At 39.0% G+C, this 10000-nt stretch overlaps 1 long non-coding RNA gene across 1 annotated transcript in view; it reads left to right on the top strand.

The window, feature by feature from the left end:
* Positions 1-6593: 6593 nt before the first annotated feature.
* The window catches only part of LOC135220095 (uncharacterized), a 53491-nt gene continuing 50084 nt past the window's right edge, over positions 6594-10000 (top strand). Inside the window, exon 1 of the long non-coding RNA XR_010315566.1 lies at positions 6594-6789. This is a non-coding gene — a long non-coding RNA (uncharacterized LOC135220095). The remainder of the gene's footprint in view (positions 6790-10000) is intronic.

Genomic DNA, 10000 nt, shown 5'->3' with positions numbered 1-10000 from the left:
TTTTAGCAAAACCTCAAGTCACTCCTCCAAGAACAGGAACAAAACTCGCCAGCCAAAACAGACCCAATCCTGAAACACGGTCGCCAATGTAACGATCTCGTAATTAGAGACCAGCAGATTCAAAATAAAAACAAGAAATTGGGCTGGAATGACTGACGAAAGGCAAGGCAAATCAAGGAGGAGGAGTGAACAAAATGCAAAAATAACCTTAATAATAATTTATTTACAAGTTATTACATTATGTACAAGCGAGATCAGGTTTTGGGTGAGGAAACTACACAATGATTAGTTATCAAAATCAATAAATCAACCAAAATCAGACAGTAGTGAACATAACACTAAATCAGAGCATAAACTCGCTCGACACAAGAAATAATGATGAAAATTACAATAACATCATTAATAGAGCCATACACTTGCTCGACACCGAAAATTAATAATAGGCAATAACACGAACATAAATGATAATAAATAGGCAGCATACATAATCATACAATAATAATTAATATAAATAGTAAAAACAGCATAAACAATTAATCATTAATATACAAGCAGCAAACAAACAGTCATGCAGCACGGAAACATAACACCAAACTGCATAACAATCTCCGTAGAGACGACACGACTGACCCAGCTGTCGAAAAGGATGGATACCAACAGACGATCTCCGCGAAATCATCGAAGCAGTCACCAACTGCAAACTGGAACACAGCCATCACACAGATGATCAGAGAAGAAACGTCAATACAACAATCTGTTGTTGATCTGGAACTAAACTGCTCCACAGACGACTATGGTTTAGCCATCTCCCATCCAACTGCTACCACGGCCAACAGGTAAAGTGATAACTGCTGAAGTCAAAATATGACTTCCAGCTGCCCCAATACTGCCATGCCTTCTCAGCCGAGGTTTCCCAGAACCTCTCAGGTCGCCATCCAAAACCTGTCTGCAGGTGTCACTCACACCATGACAAAAGTAACCTTCGTCATCATGACGATAAACGCTGGCGGGTAAGGGAAACAATGCAACCATCGTAATGGTGGTTTAAAACAAATAACGACTAATCGTTACAATATATATATATATATATATATATATATATATATATATATATATATATATATATATATATATATATATATATATATATATATATATATATATATATATATATATATATATATATATATATATATATATATATATATATATATGAGTTTTGTGCGTGTGTGCCCTTTCCCTTATTACATAACGAAATATATTTCATCACGTTTCAAGAATAAACAAAAAAAGGTTAGGACACATATACACACGCACTGCAGGCAACGAAGTTCCTACAGGCCTTTTTTTTTTTCTTCACATAACTTAAGTGTGGTACATTTCATCCAATGAAAGAAACCAACGCTAATGAGCAGAAGACTCTGAGAGTGAGTAAACGGACGTTATTATCGTGAATCTTCTTCCACTTCCGGGCCATGTATTCCTCTTGCTTTGGGCATCATATGCTCTGGGCATTCGTAGCGACGGGAGGCCCGTCACTGGGGTAATGCCATTAAGAGTACTTAAAGTGGTGCACTGTGGGCATTACTAAAGTCTGTTTGCAGCTTTCCTTCGACCTCTTATCTGCACAGACTCTTTAACTTTTTATTTGACCTCCGTTCGCCTTCCGTTCTTCCATCTTGCTGTCCAACCATTCCAGTGGTAGGTAGTGGCGTCAGTGCGCCTCACGTGGCGCACCGTAGCCATTACTAAAGGTCGTTTGCGTCATCCTTTCGACCTCTAGCTACACCTACTCTTTAGTCTTTTACTTGATCTCCGTTCCCACTTCCTTAATATTCGTCTTGTCGTCCAACAATTCCAAACTCGTGCTTTTCACAACCTTTAGCGCAGAATGGCTGAATGTGTCCCTGTGCTTGGATTCATAGCCACAATTTTATGAATGAAATCAGTAGTGGAAGGAGGAGTGACTTGTAAGACGAGAATGAGTCTCTTAAACTGTCATGGAAAGGAGTCCGTGTTCTGTTCCTTCGACCAGTTATCTTTTCCTCTAAGAAAAGATAATCGTATAAAGAAGAAATTGAATGCCAGGAAAACGAAAATAAGAATTAATATTTAAGACTCTTGTAGATCCTTAAAAGAACCACTCGGGTCTTATCCAATGTTTTTATCCTGAGAAATATCAATGTACTTCTGTCACTGTGGGAACGCAAGTTACCTGTAACAAGTAAAAGACGGCTTAAGGCACAAACGACAGTGAAGACGCCATCTCAAGAACACCAAGCTGACATGAATAGCATTTTTCTCGAACTCCCGTCGATGTTTTCGCTCTTGAAGTCTGGATTCACGAGGCAGGTAAATAAATGCTCAAAGCTAAGGAGCCCCACTACGAAACTGCCCATGAGTTGTTTCGCTGTTTATCTACGTACTACTTTCATTTGCTTTTCATTGACAGAGAAGGAAAGTAATGGGAATGGAGATGTCTGAGACTTGGTTGCCTTCTGGTGAATATAGATTTATAAAGGAGGCACCGACACGACTTTTTGTAAGTCGTGTTTTCAGTACTCCGTATCCTACCGGAGTTATGAAAGAAAACTGACAAAATGCGACACATTTTCCTAAAACTAAACAAATTTCGAAAGTCTGCTGATAAGCACTTTTCACCATTTCAAAACCGAAAATGAAATACGGGTTTAATTACTCATAAAAAAGGACGGGTTGGATATTGCTGCATAATGAATGGCAGTCCATTACATAGATATGAACACATGCTGCGTGCATTTGGCGTCCTTTTAATAAATATCACTCATGATTTATTAACAAACTATGAATTTAAAAGCACAGCCATTTTTCCATTGATGGTGATAATGATTGTGCATGCACTTTATATGACGCTGCTTTGCCTGGAATTTTGGGGAGAACGAGAAACAGTCATAATCATAAATATTCATATATATTATCATGAGATTTTACCCCTAAATCCCCATTACCTCTCTTATATGAATATAGCCAGCATTTTTTTCAAATTTCATGCAAAAATCTTTTGGGATAAAAAAAAATGAATATATAGATCATTACCACCGATTTCCCTCTTCCTTGTCTAAACTCATGCTGCTCTTTTCTTATCAGTCCTTCTGTCATCTATCTGGTTTTTCCAGTCAGAATATAGCCCTACACTTTCCCTGTTATACTAACTGATGTTATGACTCTATAAATGTCAGTCTTGTCTATCACCTTTACCCTCATGCAGACATACCTTACAATTATTATCACGCTTTCATTATTACGTGGTATAATTTTCCCCCAACAATTCTCCCACCTTCTGACGTCTTAACTGTCTTCAACCTGGTCATTTCCATCCATACAGCCTCAACACTCATTTCCACATCATTCTTTTCTGTGTTTCTTCTGCTCGCTGCATTGAACAAATCTTCATAATACTCACTTCATCGACCTAGGCCTGCATTCATTTTTGACAACATCCAGTAAACCTGTCCTATTCTCTTTCCGCCAATATAGTGTTTTAATTTGCTAATCATATGCATTTCTCCCTTGTTTTATTGTCAAGTTTCAGGTTCGCTTGTTTCAATTACATATACCAGCACATTTTCACCTCTACTCATCCAGTACATACATTTGTGCATCTAACTTTCGCTTACACTAAATGGTGTCGAGATATACGTACTCCCAGCCACTCCTAAGCTAACCAGTGCATCCCCCAACTTGCTCTGTCTTCTCCCATCTGCTCTGTGCTAAAGCATAATCTACTGAGTTTTACCTCGCTTTGGGCCATTAAAACTCTTACCTCAACTTCAGATAACTAAAGGAATTTCCCAGGGGTCCCGTGCGTTACACGACGTTGTAAGCAATGACCATGACAATTTCGGTGATGATGAAGACGTACTGAAAATTGCCAGATTCGGTGGCACACTTGCGCATTTTCTGGCTTAATATTTTCATTTTGCAAGCACGGAGGAGAAAGGTTTGTCTAATGCGTTCCCAAACTGACATCAGTTAGAATTATTCTAGTGCGGTGGAATTATTGTTAACCATCATCTTTAGGATTACAGAAGAGATTCTAGCAAGAAATTCTTTAAAATGATCGTTCGAAAATAACTTGAGGTGGTATAAATATGGATAGTATGTAACCAGAAGTAAGAGAGAGAGAGAGAGAGAGAGAGAGAGAGAGAGAGAGAGAGAGAGAGAGAGAGAGAGAGATATGCCTTTGAATATAAGTATTGGCATATAGCTACCTTGTACGTGAGCATTTTGTCCTACCAGAACGTTCGTCTGAAACCAACGAATTAGCCAACTTATTTATTCCTTACAGTTTTTACAAAAGCATGTTTTTAAAATCCATTTAGTTACTCATAATGCAGCTGAAGAGAGAGAGAGAGAGCATTTCAGGGCCGTGTCTAATGTAGCCACAGGCTAATTGGGGAAAATAGGCAATGTTGTCTAATGTTGATGATTAAGACACTTATCAGAGTAAAGCGAAGAAATTTAAAGGGAAACTTAGGTAACTCTAGCAGGCTCGTAATCACAGGCTAATAACACGTCATTACTGAAGGCCCTCCCACTCGCTGACACAGTAGTATGACGTACTTTTGTCACCCCGTCCATTACTTAATGAATGAAGACTCAGATATTGGTAGCAGCAGTAGTAGTAACAGTAGTATGTGGAATTCGTATATTGTTTCACACCCTCAACCTCCTAAGTAGAGTACAATACAGTTCCATGGCGCAATTCACATTTCTTTTAACTTGAAATGTGCAGCAAGTCTCACATTCGCTCTGTGAAAACCATTGATGCCCTGGAGTTTCAAGGATACGTAAAGTATTGTTCGGATACCCACGAAATTTAGCACACGGTCGTAAGGCCTGTGTGGATCAAGACCAGTATTTGGCCAATGATTAAAAATGCATTCATTTTATAACATGCTTTGTTTTTCCTATGCACACGGCCATGCGAAGTGTTGATTATGGTATTGTTAATCATAATGATAATAATCACATTAATATTCATTACAGTTAGTATCATTGTTCTTGTTATTAATTATAACCATCATTATTGTTATTAGTCATACTTCGACTTCCAGGAAAAGGATGATAGAATTTGCATAAATACATATGCTGTATACATATAGTAGCAGACGTGGTGCATACATAAATACACATAGAGATAATACATAAATGAAATTTTGTGTATTTATATATAGTATATATATATATATATATATATATATATATATATATATATATATATATATATATATATATATATATATATATAGTGTATGTATGTGTATATACGTAAAAGGAGGTCAGTATAATAGATAAGTTGTTGAAAATGGTCGTTGCAGCTAGTCAGTGAGATTGTTTATCAGTCAAGAAAGTTTCTACAAAGTTAGAAAGGTTTTGGTATAGAAATAAAAATATTTGTATATCTCATTTTCATACTCGCCATACGAGTATTATGTCAAATTGTTACCAAATTCCTTTGCTATAATATTGTCATATGTTGTATATATATAAACACATCCTTATTCATTGCCACTGGTATCATCATTGGTAACCGCAATTTTATCGTCATTCTCAACAATGATTTGCCCATCCTTTCCTTTAAACTTATTGTACAAGAGGGTCAAATATTTGTTTCTATTACGTCTAATGTCATAGTTTACATCACAACTAGCCTCTCTCAGGGTGCTTTTTAATTTAGGTAAGTTTCCCTTTAAATTTCTTTGACTTGCTCTGATAAGAGCCTTGGTTATCATCATTAGACATAACTGCATAACTTTTGCCAATTAGGTCGTGGCTTCAAATAGCTATTACCAAAATACGATCCATATATGATGCTTTGGTAAAATTTTATTGACGAAAATCAATTAGACACGACCCTGAAATACACAGTAGTGTGTGTGAAATACTACTCCCACCGTTTTCTTTGACTACCTCAAATACTAGCAGGAATAAGTTCTGCCTTTCTCTCGCCTTCAAGGAGTTCTACTTAGGAACAAAAACTCTGGTGTAATTTTAGCTTTTAACAGTGAAAAAAAAGGTTATTTAAAGGAATAATTGCATTTAACAACAAGGTAAGAAAGCAACGCCACCGTAAGAGTTTTAATTGTTTATCACTTCATAGTGTAGTACTACCAGGTCCGTTCTCCTTACACCGTTTTCAAATAATTTTTATTTGGTTACTCCATTCATTCAGGTGCTCTTGTAGTACTGCACTGGATGAGAGGGATTTCGTCTTTCTTCTAATGGCCTTTACAGTGTGTAAGGAAATTGGCATATTGCATCTAAATGTTGTCACACGTATGAACACACGACATTTCACCACTTGTCTTTGTCTTCGTCAACTTGGTTTTACCAATAGTACCAAGCGAGCTTTTAACTCATTTTTAAACTAAAATTTAAAAAAAGATAACCCATCGAAGTACCAATATGGTGTGTGAATAATAAAGTCTAGAGTAACAGGTGAAAATCAGAGTTATTATGATATTACAGTAAAATTTTCTTTGTTAACAAAAACTATCGATCTATATTTGACTAGATAGGCTTCCGCGAATCCGCACCGCAGTTCCGTGACACTGACTTCCGTCATTTCTAGTACAGCAACCAGCCTGACAGCAAGTTCTGGGAACGCTGCAGACCACAAAGTTGCTCAGGGTCTTTCTTTAAAATTCGCCATTAAATGACTGAAGTAGTGAGATTCCCAGGTTATGTCAGTGTTGAAGTTTCCATCAGTAAGTTGTAACTACGACGACCTGCGTGGAGTTTGCTATAGTGAGTATTCAAAATAAGCCTCGTTGTGTGGAGTGGAGGGGAAGGAGAGGTGGAGGGAAAGAGGAGGAAGGGAATGGAAGGGGGAAGGGAAGGAGTAAAGAGAGGTAAGGGGAGGACTCGGAGAAACTAACACGACCGTGTGCACCGGAAGGGGAGAGGGGGTTGGAGGGGGAAGGTGGAAGTGGAAAGGGAAGGAAGGAGGACTAGGCTTAATCCACACTTGATCATGTGTTCCAGAAGAGGGAAGGGGAGGAGGAGGAGGAGAACAGCTAAATTAACATTTGATCGCATGCTTCTGAAGGAGGAGGGGGAAATGACACATCAAAATCAACACTTGTGCGCTGTGGAAGGGGGAGAGGAAGGGGATGGAAGATGGGTGGGTGAAGTTGGAAGGGAAGTGGGAGGAGTTTTATAGAAGTTAGAAGATTCTACTGAGTTGTGGAAAAATCCGAGGAGTTTCATACAAATCCTGAGATACTGGGAGAGGTCACTGTAGGGTCAATAGAGGTCACTACTGTTCTACTGATAAGTCAAGACTAATTAGGGAATGACAGTATATATATATATATATATATATATATATATATATATATATATATATATATATATATATATATATATATATATATATACACACAGTGGTACCTCGAGATACGAAATTAATCCGTTCCGAGGCAGGCGGCCTTCGTATAATGAGTTTTTCGTATCTTGGAACACATTTTACATGTAAAATGGCTAATCCGTTCCAAGCCCTCCAAAAACACCCCAGTAAATTTCATAATAAAGCTAAATTGACCTATAAACAATGAAATACTACAACAATTTGGACCATTCAATACCTAAATTAAGAATAAAAATCCAAAACCTGTAAATAAAGTGTATATTAGTGTACAAGAAATATTATTACTGTAACGTAAAATGTGGAAGCTTACCTTTCGAGTGAGGCTATCTCCAATAGTGGCGGCAGAAGAGGAGTAGGACAAACGGCAGATAACGTACGTACACTTAACTTTAAGAAAACACACAAAAAATTTAAGGAAAACTATAAAACTAAAAATCCAAAACCTGTAAATAAAGTGTATATTAGTGTACAAGAAATATTATTACTGTAACGTAAAATGTGGAAGCTTACCTTTCGAGTGAGGCTATCTCCAATAGTGGCGGCAGAGGAGGAGGAGGACAAACGGCAGATAACGTACGTACGTACGTACACTTAACTTTATGAAAACACACACAAAATTTAAGGAAAACTATAAAACTAAAATTTACGAAACACCTTAACAAAACTGTAACACTTAACTTACAAAAATCTAGAAATTACGTAAAAAAAATTTTTTATTTTTTTTTTATTTTCAACTTTTTTTTTACTTTTACGTAGGCCTTTTTTTTTTTTTTTTTTTTTTTTATTTTTTTTTTTTTACAGAATTTCAACTTCATCACCGCTTTCAACGTTCTGTTTTTCATCACTTGGTTCTTCCTTTTTGCTTTCAACTTTCTGTTTTTTATCACTTGGTTCTTCCTTTTTGCTTTCAACTTTGTTTTTTATCACTTGGTTCTTCCTTTTTGCTTTCAACTTTGTTTTTTATCACTTGGTTCTTCCTTTTTGCTTACTCCTGCTAATGCTGAAGGCCTCTTTAAAAAATAACAATCTAAGGAAGATTGCTTCTGCCTACTTTTCACAATGTTCCTGAAACGACTCGGGCAAACGTCATCGAACTGCGCAAGCATACGACCTGTGTGAGCCTTTTCGGGGTGTCTTTTTTCGATAAACGATTGCACTTTATGAAAAGCGCCTAGAATATCCGTAATTTCTGCCGTTGTCATAGGCTCCTCCTCCTCTTCCTCACCACTGCTAGAGAACTCCTCTTGAATGACGTTAAGTTGCATGGCCTCCAACTCCTTCAGGTCATCCGTCGTAAGCTCCTCTTTGTGCTCCTCGAGAAGGTCGTTGATGTCGTCCTCGTCGACGACCAGCCCCATGGACTTGCCGAGTGCAACGATCTCGTCAAGATCTGGTTCCAAAACAGTTTCGGGATCGTCATCTGTTTCTGACTGCAGCACCAGCTTCGCCCATGTCGAATCCCTCGAAGTCTCTGGCGGATACGGCATCAGGCGAAGAGTTTCCCCCGCGAGGAATTCAAGGTTCGCCTAGAAACCTCCTGCCAAGCTAGGTCAATGAGTCGGATGCAAATGACGATGTCGAAATGCTCCTTCCAAAATTGACGCAAGGTGAGGTTTGTGGTATCGGTGATGTCGAAACATCTCTTGAAAAGATGTTTCGTGTACAGCTTCTTAAAGTTCGCTATCACTTGCTGGTCCATGGGCTGGAGGAGAGGGGTGGTGTTGGACGGAAGAAAAAGAATCTTAACGAAGGAATACTCCGCTAGGATATCTTCCTCGAGGCCAGGAGGGTGGGGAGGGGCATTGTCCAACACCAGCAGACATTTCAGGGGGAGGCGCTTCTCTTGCAAAAAACTCTTCACAGTCGGGCCGAAACATAGATTTACCCACTCGGTGAACAAAAGCCTCGTTACCCAGGCTTTTGCATTAGCCCTCCACATCACTGGAAGCTTCTCCTTCAACACTTTGTGGGCCTTGAAGGCTCGAGGAGTCTCGGAGTGATACACCAGTAGGGGCTTCACCTTGCAATCCCCACTGGCATTCGAACAAAGTGCGAGCGTAAGTCTGTCTTTCATAGGCTTATGCCCGGGTAGCTTCTTCTCTTCCTCTGTGATGTATGTCCGACGAGGCATTTTTTTTAAAAAAAAGGCCAGTCTCATCACAGTTGAAGACTTGCTGAGAACTGTAGCCTTCCTTGGTCATCATCTCGTTGAACGTCTTTTTAAAGGCTTCGGCTGCTTTCGTGTCCGAGCTGGCAGCCTCCCCATGACGCACCACCGAATGGATGCCAGTCCCGTTTACGAAATTTCTCAAACCAGCCATGCGAAGCCTTGAACTCTGGGGTTGCGGTTGAAGTCCCTTCCCCTCCCTCGTCTTCCGCCTGCGCAATCAAATCGCCAAAAGTATCACTGGCCTTGCGAGCGATTGCCGTCTCCGTTACTGTATCGCCAGCGATTTCTGTCTTTTATCCAGATGAGGAGCAGCCGTTCCATCTCGTCATGCACATGGCTCCTCTTGCTGGACAAAATAGTGATGCCCTTCGACGGTGTAGTTGCTTTGATGGCATCCTTCTGTTTAAGGATGGTGCCTA

This window comes from Macrobrachium nipponense, chromosome 1 (genome assembly GCF_015104395.2).
Source record: "Macrobrachium nipponense isolate FS-2020 chromosome 1, ASM1510439v2, whole genome shotgun sequence".
NCBI classification, from domain to species: domain Eukaryota; kingdom Metazoa; phylum Arthropoda; class Malacostraca; order Decapoda; family Palaemonidae; genus Macrobrachium; species Macrobrachium nipponense.
The sequence above is the reverse complement of the archived record's forward strand: the minus strand, read 5'-3'. Positions and strand labels throughout refer to the sequence as shown.